Genomic DNA, 14,647 nt, shown 5'->3' on the forward strand with positions numbered 1-14,647 from the left:
GAGAGTGGACTTGAGTTATTACAATCTCAAGGGCAACTAATAAAAAAATGAAAAAAGAAAACAAATATGCTGAGATAAGACAGAAAATGAAATAATAAATGAAACAACAAGGATGTGAAGAAAAGGGAAGGCTTATGCTCTGCTAATGGGAATGTAAATTGGTATAATCACTGTAGAAAACAGTATGGGGGTTCCTCAAATAAATAAATAAATAAATAAATAAATAAATAAATAAAACTACCATTTTTTTAAAAAGATTTTATTTATTTATTTGACAGAGAGAGAGAGAGAGAGAGAGGGAACATAAGCTGGGGAAGTAGGAGAGGGAGAAGCAGGCTTCCCACTGAGCAGGGAGCCCAATGTGGGGCTCAAAGTGGGGCTCGATTCCAGGACTTAGGGACCACGACCAGAGCTGAAGGCAGACACTTAAAGACTGAGCCACCCAGGAACCCCAATAAAACTACCATTTGATCCAATAATTCTACTTCTCAATATTTATTTGAAGACAAAGAAAACACTGACTCAAAAAGATATATGTACCCCTCATATTCATTCTAATAGCATTTACAATAGCCAAGACATGTCAGCAGCCTAAGTGTCCACAGACAGATAAATGGATAAAGAAAATGTGGTATATACATAAAATGGAATATTATTCAGCCATAAGAAAAATGAAATCCTGCTATTTGCAATAACATAGATGGACCCTGAGGGTATTATACCAAGTGAAATAAATCAAAGAAAGACAAATGCTGGATGGTCTCACTTATATGTGGAATTTGAAGAAAAAAACAAAAATATCAGGCTCATAGATACAAATAGATTGGTGGTGCAGCGGCAGGGGTAGGGGTTGGCAAAATAGGATGAGGTGTCCAAAGGTACAAATATTCAGTTATAAAATAAATGGGTCATGAGGAGGTAATGCACAGCTGGATGCCTTTGATTAATAATATAGTATTGCATATTTGAAAGCAGCTAGAAAGTACATCTTAAAAGTTCTCATCACATGGAAAAAAATTTTGTAACAACATATGGTGAGGGATGTTAACTAGACTTACTGTGCTGATCATTCACAATGTATACAAATACTAATCATTATATTGTATTTCTGGAACAAATATGATATTACGTCAATTATACCCCAAATAAAAAGTATAATAAAAATTACGGAGATGAAAAGAGATAGTATATACAGATATTCATTTAATACCCCAAAATCCTTAATGCTTTAAACAGTATAATTAACTAAGCTATTTAATACAGCCAATGAAATACTACAAAAGCACTAAAACTGATATTGTAGAATAGTTAACAAAATGAAAAGCTGTTGATAAAAAATCAAGTTATTGTTTTTGTTTAGAAATATTTTTCACTAAAAAAAGAAATATTTTCACTGAATTGTACAGTTTAAAGGGGTGATTTTTATGGTATGTGAATTAATTTTCAATTAAAAATACTCATTCTTCTGTGGAACACATTAAAAAGGGTAAAAAAAAAATTTAAGTAATGGGGAAATGTGTATCATGCTAACACTAATCAAAAGAAAGCTAGAGGGGCCCCTGGGTGGCTCAGTGGGTTAAGCCTCTGCCTTCGGCCTAGGTCATGATCTCAGGGTCTTGGGATCGAGCCCCGCATCGGGCTCTCTGCTCAGCAGAGTGCCTGCTTCTCTCTCTCTCTCTGCTTGCCTCTCTGCCTACTTGTGATCTCTGTCAAATAAATTAATTAATTAAATATTTTAAAAAAAAGAAAGAAAGCAAGCTAGAGAAGCTTTAATAGTTCAGACAGAGCAGATTTCAGAGCAAGGAAAATTATCAGGCATAAAGTAGGGTATTACATAATGATAAAAGGACAATTCTACAAGAAGACATAATTATCTTTATTGTGCATATGCCTAAAAGCAGTATTAACACCTGAGGCAAAACTGAGAGAAATGAAAAGGAGACATGATGAATCCACTATTAAATTTGGAAACCTATCAGAAACAGATGGATCCAACAGGCAGAAAATCAGTAAGGACATAGTTGAAGTCCATTAGTCAACTGGATATTTGACATTATCTACCTTAACTAACAACAGAAGACTACAAATTCTTCTCTAGTTTACACGGAATACTTGCCAAGATAAAATATAATCTTGGCCATAAAACATACCTTAACAAATTTAAAAGAACAGAAAGCATACAATGTCTCTCTCAGAACACTGTGGAATTGAACTAGATATCAATAAAAGAAAAATAGCTGGAAAATATCAAAATACATGGATATCAAACAGTGTACTTCTAAATAACATATGGCTCAAAGATAAATTTAAAAATATTTTTAGCTAAATGAAAATGCGCCTTATAAAATTTGTGGGTTGCAGTGAAAGCAATGCTTAGAGTAATCTACAGCATTGAATTCACCTTTAGAAGATATAAAATCAATAATTTAAGTTTCCACCTGGGAAAGTAAATCAAGAAAGCAAATTAAATCCAAAGTAAGCAGAAGAATAAAAAATCAATAATAAATATATTTTCAGTAAGTACATTTATAAAAAATTATTATAATCCTTGATTATATTCTCAAATATTGGGGGATGGGCACATTTTGTCATTATCTCATCCCATAACTCTCTATAAGTATCTAGCAATTCTATAAATATTAATTTTAACGAGATCATAAGAGGGGTCTTTTACAATGAAAAATAACCAACTTTTTACTTATTTTTCAGATCTTAAGTGAGAGGGGAAAAACATGTCCCCAAAAATTCTGTGGTTCTTACAAAGTATATTTTTCCTTATCTGCTAGGTCATTCAGGGTTAATGAAATGCTTAAATACTGAATCTCATCTTAGGTGCCTACAAACACATTTTTGGTTACTATTAACTGATCTTTGTTTTATACAGTTTAATTCTTAAGCCATTCTCAACTGATTTTTTTAGTTGGTGATATGAATTCTAAAATAATCTCAAAATCAGTCTTTCTCATATAGTAGGATCATTTATATTTGTGTTCTCTATTGCAACAATAGTCACCTCCATCAGTAGTATTTATTTGCCAACACATAAACAACCTTAATATTAAAAAACACTCCAGGATAGAACACTTATTTGAAATCAAGTTATTGCTATCCAAAGGAAAGATTAATATATAGTTAGTAAGTTATAAGATTAAATGTAGTACACTAAAAAAAAAATGTAGTACACTGTATTTCCATTTTTTTTAAGAACTAGCATTCTATATTCAGAATATAAGGTATTTTTCAGTTATTCAAACTATTCAATTAAATAGTCTGTCACATAGCTCAGTCAGTTTGAAGAAGAAAGGATTCTCATGCAACATTTAATTTTATTTCTTATTCTTTATTGCATATCAGTATAACTAGAATAACACAAATCCTCAGGCCGCATTAGTCTACCTCATGAATCTTATTTCTGCAGCTAAGGGGCCAGATGATTATACTGCCCACCAACAGAAGCTGAAAACCACTGTAATTGGTTTTCAATATACCAACTTAAAAGCCTGTGTACCAAGTACTGCCAAACTTAAATATGACAATTAAAGTGGAATCCAGGCAGTTTTGTTCCTTTTTTATTTTTGATAATTTTACAATTACTTTGTAAAATGCACATATAAATGTGTGTATCATTAAGTTCAAATAATAAAACAATGTTCAAAAGGCAAATATAAGTATAGCAACATATTACATAAAGCATCAGGACTCCAATTACAATTTCAAAGAAGTCCTATAGTTGAAAAGAAATTAGTATCATTGTCAGTAAACTTAGTTTGTATCAACTAAAGTACTAATTTTAAAATTATCGTACATTTTTAATCACACTATAAAAACCATGTCTTTATAAACTATAATGTACATCAACTATAAGTCTCATCTTTATTCCCAGCTTTGTTCATTTAAAAAAAATTGGTAGCAAACATATGAAGAGTAATGATACTAGGTTATAATTAATGAATATCTAAATTAAATTTTGAAAAGTAAAAACTTATTCTGTATGTTTATTGCCTTTTCAAGTGGATATTTAACAAATATTTTAAAGAAATTTAAAAAAAATGTTTTGCTCAGAGCATCATTGACCTCTGAGCATCGCACTCAGTCACTGGAACTTTAGATGACAGGTATACAAATACATTATTATTTTAAGTAAGGAGTATATTAAAATAAAAATATTTGGTTTGGTGATCTATGTTATAAGAACTTATTTTGCAAGCATCAGTTATGACATTATTAAGTGAATTCTGTACAATAGACTCCAGAATTACCATAAACTTTGCTAAGATTCTGTAAATGAAATAAAATCATGAAAAAGGGGGAAAATAATGGTTTATTTTTCAAAAATCTAACTGTAGGAAATATAACTAATAGTATTTTACATTTATCATGATTGCAAACTATTTTTAGTTTAGAATGTCTGCAATATATTTAAGCCCATTATAAACATTGCAATTATTTTTTAAGGAATACTTTTTATTCATTGAGTCAATACTATTTTGATGAAGAACTTGCCATGATTTTACATCACACACAAAATCTACTTTAAAAATTAAGGAGAAGAGTTCTAGTAGAATAATTACAATATTATATATCTCCTGGCAAATGAAAATTGACTGTAGTTGGTTTGTAAGTTTATATAAAAAATACTGATTCCTTAAAACATTATATTTTGGTGGTATATTCCACGTTTCAGATACCATAAAAAGTCATTTGGAACAATGAGCCAAAGATGCACTTGTAATCTAGACATCTTAATTTCTGTCCTTGAAATGTATTTACTTTATAAAATTTAGAAGGTTGTATATTTCTGTTCAAATTTTTTAAAAAGCTTTTGTGAAAACAACAGTTTTCAAGTTTTATTTTTCTATCCCATGCTTGTAGACTGTAAAACTATAAGCTTGAAAAAACTAAAGGATGATGAGCCAGAAGATGGATATAAAACAATAAAAACTGATTTTAAAAAATCTAGAAAAACATTTGCATAGAAATCTACACCTCTTAAGAAATCATTAAGCAAGAAGAGAATAGAATAAAATATTTAAAGTATTGAGAGAAAAAAGAAAACCCACCAACCTAGAATTCTCTACCCTGTGAAATTACCTTTCAAAATGAAGGAGAAACATTTTCATAGACAAACATTGAGGAAATCTGTTGCCAATAGAAATGTTAAAAGAAGTTCTATAGAGAAAAGGAATATGATGTAGTTCAGAAACGCAGATTGATAGAAGCAAAGAACACTGGGAAAGAAACTGTACATAATATAAAAATCTTTTATTTTTTCTTATTCTTAATTGCTCTGATTATGACAAACATAAAAGTTTGTCAAAATACTAATAACAAATGATATAAGCAATTATCTAAGTTTATAGATATGTCATACATACATGAATCTTTATATATAAGTGAAATTAAAGAAGCAAATATATAAGAGACAGAAGAAAAGAATCAGTTTTATTTTTAATTATAAGGTACTTACACCTGGGAAGGAATAGAGTGTTATTTGAAAATGGAACTGAATTAATTATAAATGTGGATTGCAAACTTTAGAGCAACTACTGAAAATGGTAAAATAAGAACTATAACAAGATGCTATGAAAGGAAAGAAAATGGAATCATGTACAATGCTCATTTGAAATCACAAAAGCCATAAAAAGAGTGAAAGACAGAAGATAAAGAATAATGGCAACAAATAGAAAACAACAATGGATATCACAAATATTAATCCAAAAACATCAATAATCACTATGAATGTCAAAGGTCCAAATGAACCAATTAAGAGAGATTATCAGATAATATTTTTAAAAAGACCCAAGTATATGTTGTCCACAAGAAAACCACTTTAAAGGTAAAGACATATAAAATGATAAAGATATACCATGCAGACACCAATTAAAAGAAAGCAGGGGTAGCTATATTAACTTTAAACAGAGTAGTCTTCAAAGCAGAAGTTATCAGGATAAAGAATGGCATTACAGGGGCACCTGGGTGGTTCAGTCAGTTAAGCATCTGCCGTCAGCTCAGGTCATGATCCCAGGGTCCTGAGATGGAGCTCCACATCAGGCTCTCTGCTCATCTGGGAGCCTGCTTCTCCCTCTCCCACTCCCTGGGCTTGTGCTCACTCTCTCCATCTCTCTGTCAAATAAATAAATAAAATCTTAAAAAAAAAAAAAAAAGACATTACATAATAATAATAGGGTCATTTCTCAAAAAAAGACATACTAACTGGTAGAGTTTATGCACCTAACAAAAGTGAAGCAAAACTGATAGAATTGCAAGAAACAGATGAATCCACTATCACAGCTAGAGACTTCAACCCCACTATCAGAAAATGAACAGATCTAGCAGACAGAAAATCAGAAAAAACATAGTTAAACACAACAACACCATCAATCAACTTGATGTAATTGACATCTATAGACTACTTCATCCAACAACCACCAAATGTATATTCATCAAAAGGTCACATAAACATTTACCAAGATAGGCCATAGTTTGGGCCTAAAACACAACTTAACAGATTTAAAAGCACAGAAATTATATAATGTCTGCCCCAGATCACAATGGAATTAAACTACACATCAATAACAGAAAGATAGCTGGAATACCCCCAAATATGTGGAGATTAAACAACATATTTCTAAATAACACATGGTCAAAGACCTCAAGAGAAATTTAAAAATATTTTAAACTAAATGAAAAATAAAAATACAGCTTATCAAAATTTGTGGGATGTAGCAAAGTCAGTGATTAGAGGGAAATTTACAGCATTGAATGCATATATAAAGAAGAAAAATCTAAAAGCAATAATCTAAACTTCACCTTAGAAAACTAGGGAAAAAAAGGAGCAAATAAAATCCAAAGTAAGTGTAAGTAAAGAAATAATAAAAATTACAGGAGAAACCAATGAAATTAAAAACAGAAAATCAATAGAGAAAATCCATGAAACCAAAAGCTGGTTCTTTGGAAAGATCAAAGAAAAAAGTGAGAGAGAACACAAATTGTTAATTATTATTAATCACTAATATTAATTATTTTTAATTATTAATACCAGAAATTAAAGAGTGGACAATACTACAGATCCCATGGACTTTAGAAGTATAATAAAGAAATATCATGAACAGTTCCATGCACAAAAGTTTCATATCCTAGATGAAATATACACATTCCTTGAAAGACACAATCTGTTATGATTCACACAAGAACAAAGAGACAATCTGAATAGGCAGATATTTATGAAAGAAACTAAGTTAATAACTAATAACCTTTCAAAATAGAAAGCACCAGACTCATATAAGTTCACTGAGGAATGCTACCAAACTTAAGGAAGAAATTATACCAATTCCCTACAATCCTTTTCAGAAGATAGAAGCAAAACCTAACTCATTCTATGAGGTCAGAATTATCTTAACACTATGGCCAAAGACATTACAAGAATGTAAAGAACAGACCAATATTTCTCCTGAAAACAGATCCAAAACTCCTGGAAAAAAAATTTAGCAAATTGAATCCAACAGTGTATAAAAAGAATCTACCAAGTGGGATTTTTCCCAGGTATGCAAATCTGGTTCAACACTCACAAACCTATCTGTGTAATCCATCACATTAACAGGCTGAAAAAAAGAAAAATCACATGAACATTTCAACATACACAGAAAAATCATTTTATCAAATCCAACACTATTCATGATAAAAATTCTCAGTAACCAAAGAATAGAGAACTTCTTCAAATTAGTAAAAATATCTATAAAAATTTCTGTAGCTAACAACATACTTAGTGATAAGAAATTAGAAGCTTCCCCAGTAAGACCCCACTAAGGTCCAAGTCAAGGATATTCCAACTGATCACTGCCTTGTAACATCCTACTGAAATTCTTAGCTATTTCAATAAGACAGGGCAAGGAAATTTAAAAATATATAAGGACTGGGAAGAAGGAAATAAAACTGTTTTTGTTCACAGATGACATGATCATCTACATAGAAAACCCAAAAGAGGGCACCTGGGTGGCTCAGTCTGTTAAGCATCTGCCTTAGGCTCCAGTTATGATCTTAGGGTCCTAGTACCAAGCCCAACTCCCTGCTCAGTGGACAGTCTGCTTCTCCCTCTTTCTCAGCCCCTACCCCAACTCATGCTCACTCTCTCACTTTCTCTCTCTCAAATAAATAAATATTTTTTAAAAGAAAATTTAAAAGAATCAATAACATGAAACAAAACAAACAAGCAAAAAAAACTACTAAACCCTGAAATGAATAAGTGATTTTAACAGGTTGCAGATACAAGGTTCATACACAAAGCCAATCATTTTCCTACATACCAGCAATGAACAAGCTAAAAATACTATATTGTTTACATTAGCACCCCCAAAAATGAAATATTTAGGTATAAATGTAACAAAATATGTACAAGATCTATAGAAGGAAAACAACAAACTGCTGATGAGCAAAATCAGAGAACTAAATAAATGGAGAGAGATTTCATGTGCATTGATAGCCCAGATAGGAAGACTCACTATCAAGATGTCAGTTCCTCCCAACTTGATCTATAAATTCAGTGCAATGCCATTCAAAATCTCAGCAAATTATTTTATCAATACCAACAAACTGATTTTAAAGTTTATACTTTAAACTTTATGGCAAAAACCCATAATATCTGACACACTATTGAAGAAGAACAAAATTGGAGGAATGCCACTACCAGATTTTAAGACTTACCATAAAGATACAGTTGTCAAGACAATGTAGTATTGTCAAAACAATGGATAGTCCAATGGAACAGAACAGAGTCCAGAAACAGACAGAAATATAGTCAACTGATCTTTGAAAAAGAAGCAAAGATAGCACAAAGGAGCTAAGATAGACTTAACCAATGGTGCTGAAACAATTGGACATCCAAATGCAAAACAAACAAACAAAAACATGACTCTAGACACAGATTTAACACTTTCAGAAAAATTAATTCAAAGTGGACCTATGATCCAAATGTAAAACACAAAACCGTAAAACTCATAGAAGATAACCTAGAAGAAAATCAAGGTGACCGTAAGTATAATAATAAAAAATCATAACCCATGAAAGAAATATTTCATAACCTATACTTCATTAAAATCAAAGACATATAATTTTCAAAAGTAATGTCAAATGAATGAGAAAACAAGCCACAAACTGGGAGAAAATATTTACAAAAGACACATTTGAAAAAAGGCTTTTATCCAAAATATACAAAGAACACTTAAAACTAAATAATATGGAAATGAACCAGATTAAAAAATGGGCCAAAGATCTTAACAGACACTTCACCAAAGAAGATATACAGATGGCATATTAAAACAACAATGAGCTATCATTACACACCTATTAAAGAATGACCAAAATCTTGAATGTGGAAACTACCAACTGCTGGCAAGGATGTGGAGCAACAGAAACTATCATTCATTGTTGATAAGAATGTAAAATAGTACAGCAAGTATGGAAGATGGTTTGGCTATATCTTATAAAATGAAATATACTCTTATCAGAGATCCAGTAATTGCACTCCTTGGTATTTATCCAAAGGAGTTGAATACTTATTTTTACAGAACAACTTGCACATGGATGTTCATAACAACTTTACTCATAATTGTTAAAATTTGGGACCAACCAAATGTCCTTTAATAGGTGAATGGATAAAGTGTGGTACATCCAGGCATGAACTATTACTCAGCACTAAAAAGAAATTGGTATCAAGCCATAAAAAGACATGGTGTACCTTAAATGCATATTACTAAGTGAAAGAGACCCAACTAAAAAAGCTACATAGTGAAGGATTCTACTATATGACATAATGAAAAAAGCGAGAGTGTGGAGATAGTAAAAAGATCAGTGGTTGCAGAGTTCATGGGGTGAATGAATAGGCAGGACACAGAAAAATTTTAGGCAGTGAAATTCTGAATATTATTAATGAGGGATACATGTCATCTTGCTTTGTTGAATATACAACACCAAGATTGAAATGAAAGGTAAACTATGGACTTTGGGTAATTATGAAGTGTCAAGATAGGTTCATCAACCATAATAAATCTACCACTTTAGCAGGGGATATTGATGGGGTAGGCTATGTACCTGCAAGTATATGTGGGGATATATTGGAAATCTCTGTGTCTTCCTCTAATTTTGTCGTGACACTAAAACTACTCTAAAAAATAAAGTCTTTAAAAAAAAAAAAAATACAAAGGGAGGTCAGCAAATAGAAGTTAGGGGGAAAAAGTTGTCCTTGGCTCTCCAGAAGGGTCAGAAGGGTGAGGGTTCCTTCAACAAGGGAAAATAAATGCTAAAGAAATAAGCTGAGAACAAGCTAGCTGGCTAAATAAATTCAAATGAAGGGAACAATAAAAAAAGATTTTTTTGCTTATACTACATGTCAGAAAGGGTAGGAGGAAGAACAGTAGTTGAACAGAGAGATAAAGCACAAGAAATGGAAAGATCAGAGCCTTAGCATGTACTGATCAAGCCATGCACCATAAGCATCATAGTCCATGATCTAGGACCTTCTTCATTGGGCTTCAGTGTCTTCTTGTCTTCTTCAGTGTCTTCTTGTGAAGAAGGAAAAAGAAAAAGTGTTTGGAAACAAATTTACTGTGCTTCTCTACAACTTACACACAACAGTCATAGTTATATCTATAGTAATAAAAGTAACATTTCATTAACTATAAACAAGCACAGGCATCTTATTGGGGTAGTGGTTGAACAATTTAGTAAACTTACTAAAAATCATTTAATTGTCCACTTACAACAGGTTAGTTATGGTACATAAATTGTGCCTCAGTAAAGTTCTTTTAAAAATCTATTCTCACTTTTCTTTATGGTACTTTTTCAAATACTCTCTACTATCTTCCCATAGAAAAAAAGCCCAAATGCCTCTACAGAATATCTTTTTCAACTTATTTATAGCTCAGTTTGTCTGATGTTCCTTTTGAAATGTGGAATCCATGATTAAATACATCATTTCCATCATGTTTTACTTATACAGAATTAATGATTTTACTACTTAGCTGTGTTGGTATATTTTATTCTGGTTACTGTAGCTTATGACTATTTAGCAACCATATCACACTGCTTGATTATATTAAACATAAACTTAAATCCTTAGACTTTTTTACCCTCTACAATCAACTTCCAAGGAAATTTCTTCCACTCACATAATATTCAATTTTTTTTCATTTTTACTTAAAATTATACTAATGAACATTTGAGAAAAACAGAAAATAGGGAAGAAGAACAAAAACTATAGCTGATAATGTCATATATTTACTTTCAACACATTTTATATGAATAATCATATCAGAAAAAAATAACATCAATTTCTATGGCCATCCTTCCCAGGTCCAAGAAATGATGTATTTAATACTCTATATAATAGAGTCTATTACATCAGCCTGTTTTAGTCCCTTCACAGTTCTTATCACTATCCAAAACTTTATTTGGTCACTTTTTCACTGTTTACCTTGTTAGTATGCACAATTCTCGAGCTTATAAGCTTTATTAACCTTTCTTCCCCTGGGCCCTCATCTAGTTCTGTAGTTTAAAATTAACTCCATCTAACCCCTAGCCATAACTCTAAACCTAAGGTTATCCCTCTGGAGAAGTCTCAGAACTGCAGGATAGTAGGCACATACCCTTGCACTGTCCCTAACCCTAACCATTATTCTGGTCCTAAACTGAATCCTAATCCTAGATCTGAGGGGACAAAAAAAGATTTGGTACACACAATGGAATATTACTCAGCCATAATAGTAACTGAAATAAGTCAGTCAGAGAAAGACAAGTATCATATGACTTCACTCATATGTAGAATTTAAGAAAGAAAACAAATGGGTAAATTGGGGGGGCGGGTGGGACAGAGAGGCAAACCAAGTAATACTGATGGTTACCAGAGAGGAGGTGAGTTGGGGTATGGGTTACATAGGTGATTAAGAAGTGCACTTGTTATGTGCACCAGGTAGTCTAGGAAGTGTTGAATCACTATTTATTGTACACCAGAATCCAATATTATAGATTATGATAACTGGAATTAAAATAAAAACTTTCAAAAAAGCAAAATAAGATAAAATAAAAGTAACTCCATATGTATGCTGAAGATTCCTAAAGTTATCGCTCTAGCCCAGACCTCTCTCATGAACTCCAAACTCATATGTATAATGCCTACAGACACATAAACACATAAAAACTTCCATTACATATGTACTGCATAGACCTACATCTGTATATTCCGCATGTCTATAACCAAATTCTGGACTCTCCCTACTATCCCACCAACATTCTCCATCCATAGTCTTTCCCATCTCAGTTGATGGCCATTCTAACCTTCAGGTGGTCAATTTGATTTCTTTCATTCTCTAGCATTCCATACCCATGCCATTAGCAAATTGTATTGACTGTGCCTTCAAAAATATGTCCAGAATCTAGTCAATTTCTCAGCAGCCCCACTGGTACTATCATAGCCAAGTCTCCACCAACTCTATCCTTGCCCCCACCCTCCACTATAGTCTGCTTTCACATTTCTGAGCAATCTTTTTAGACACAAGGCAAGTCACATCAAAACTCTGCAATGGCTTTGTTTCACCCAGGACAAAAAAAACAATATCCTTTCTTTAGGCTTTTGTCACCTCTCTGATCTGTATCGCCCACTCCCTTTTGTTCTCACCTCACTCAAAGCCTTCTGTATTTTTTAAATGTTCTCAATGTTTTTTTGTTTTTTGTTTTATTTTGTTTTTATTTTCAGCATAACAGTATTGTTTTTGCACCACACCCAGTGCTCCATGCAATCCATGCCCTCTACAATACCCACCACCTGGTTCCCCCAACCTCCCACCCCCCGCCCCTTCAAAACCCTCAGATTGTTTCTCAGAGTCCATAGTCTCTCATGGTTCACCTCCCCTTCCAATTTCCCCCAACTCCCTTCTCCTCTCTAACTCCCCTTGTCCTCCATGCTATTTGTTATGCTCCACAAATAAGTGAAACCATATGATAATTGACTCTCTCTGCTTGACTTATTTCACTCAGCATAATCTCTTCCAGTCCCATCCATGTTGCTACAAAAGTTGGGTATTCATCCTTTCTGATGGAGGCATAATACTCCATAGTGTATATGGACCACATCTTCCTTATCCATTCGTCCGTTGAAGGGCATCTTGGTTCTTTCCACAGTTGGCGACCGTGGCCATTGCTGCTATAAACATTGGGGTACAGATGGCCCTTCTTTTCATTACATCTGTATCTTTGGGGTAAATACCCATTAGTGCAATGGCAGGGTCATAGGGAAGCTCTATTTTTAATTTCTTGAGGAATCTCCACACTGTTCTCCAAAGAGGTTGCACCAAGTTGCATTCCCACCAACAGTGTAAGAGGGTTCCCCTTTCTCCACATCTTTTCCAACACATGTTGTTTCTTGTCTTGCTAATTTTGGCCATTCTCACTGGTGTAAGGTGATATCTCAATGTGGTTTTAATTTGAATCTCCCTGATGGCTAGTGATGATGAACATTTTTTCATGTGTCTGATAGCCATTTGTATGTCTTCATTGGAGAAGTGTCTGTTCATATCTTCTGCCCATTTTTTGATTTTATTAACAACAACAACAAAAATAAACCGTTTAAACAATGGAACTATGAAAGGGTAATCTCCCTTTTTACCCAAATGATTCCTCTTTAAGTATAAAATTAAATACAAAGCCAAGTCTTTAGGAAAAACAAATGAACAAACAAAAAAACCTAAATTAAATTCATGGCAAGACCTTGTAGAGCCCTGAATGCCTGCCTATGGCATTGATGGTAAGTTTAGTGAAGACAGGTTTCTAAAATAAATCAAAATGCATGGTGTGGTAGATGATTTCTGGGTTTGGGATTGAAAAATTATGTTAAAGTCTTCTCTACTACTGATTGTGAGGCCTTCAGTAAGTCATTATTCTGAATCATAATTTTCTTCTATGTAAAGATGAAGAGATTAACCTGTAAAACTCATTATAAACTTGTGCTTTACAAGATAAAGACTTATAGATAGCTACTAAAAATACATCTAATAGGTCTGACTTATTCCCAGTAATGTCATTTAAAGTTCTTGATCAGTCTGCATATACAAAAGAATGCCAGTAAATAAACCTAATACCACAAATGTTAAGGGACTGGTCCAGATTGAATTATATACAATTTACAAAAGCCTATGAAGTGAACTCAAAACTTAGAGGAGTGGAGAGGCTCACTTACTAAGAACTGCAAGGGCAAAGAAACCACAAACCTAAGGTTCCTGAACAGAATACAGATATTGAATGTTCAGACTATACATCTGGACTTGGGCTTGGAGCAAATTTCTTCAGATGACGACACGGTGGGAGAAATTAACTGTCAAGAGGTCTTTGGGAACTGTTCCTGGCTGAAACAAACCGCGAGTTAGAAAGGACGAACCACTTTTCGAGAGAGCTGGAAGATAAACTGTGGTTTTGTCTTCTTAACGGGTCGGTTCTAGCAATTTTACCGCCCAGTCCGAACCACTCACCGGGTCAACTGGGCTGCAAGGCCTTATGAGTTGGGAACAAACGGCCCAGACCCGGCACAGTCCGTCAAACCGCTAGGTGTTCATCTGTTCCGGACACGGTTTCTAAGGAAACGAGGCCAGACTCTGGACTCGGT

At 33.1% G+C, this 14,647-nt stretch overlaps 1 protein-coding gene across 2 annotated transcripts in view; it reads right to left on the reverse strand.

Moving 5' to 3' along the window:
- The window catches only part of LRRIQ3 (leucine rich repeats and IQ motif containing 3), a 189,178-nt gene extending 174,554 nt beyond the window's left edge, over positions 1 to 14,624 (reverse strand). For both annotated transcript variants that reach the window (XM_032870109.1, XM_032870110.1), the window contains exon 1: positions 14,514 to 14,624. The gene's annotated coding sequence lies outside the window, so the exon portion shown is untranslated. The remainder of the gene's footprint in view (positions 1 to 14,513) is intronic.
- Positions 14,625 to 14,647: the final 23 nt, after the last annotated feature.

Source organism: Lontra canadensis, unplaced genomic scaffold, assembly GCF_010015895.1.
Source record: "Lontra canadensis isolate GAN:19392208 unplaced genomic scaffold, GSC_riverotter_1.0 scaffold40, whole genome shotgun sequence".
Lineage (NCBI taxonomy): Eukaryota > Metazoa > Chordata > Mammalia > Carnivora > Mustelidae > Lontra > Lontra canadensis.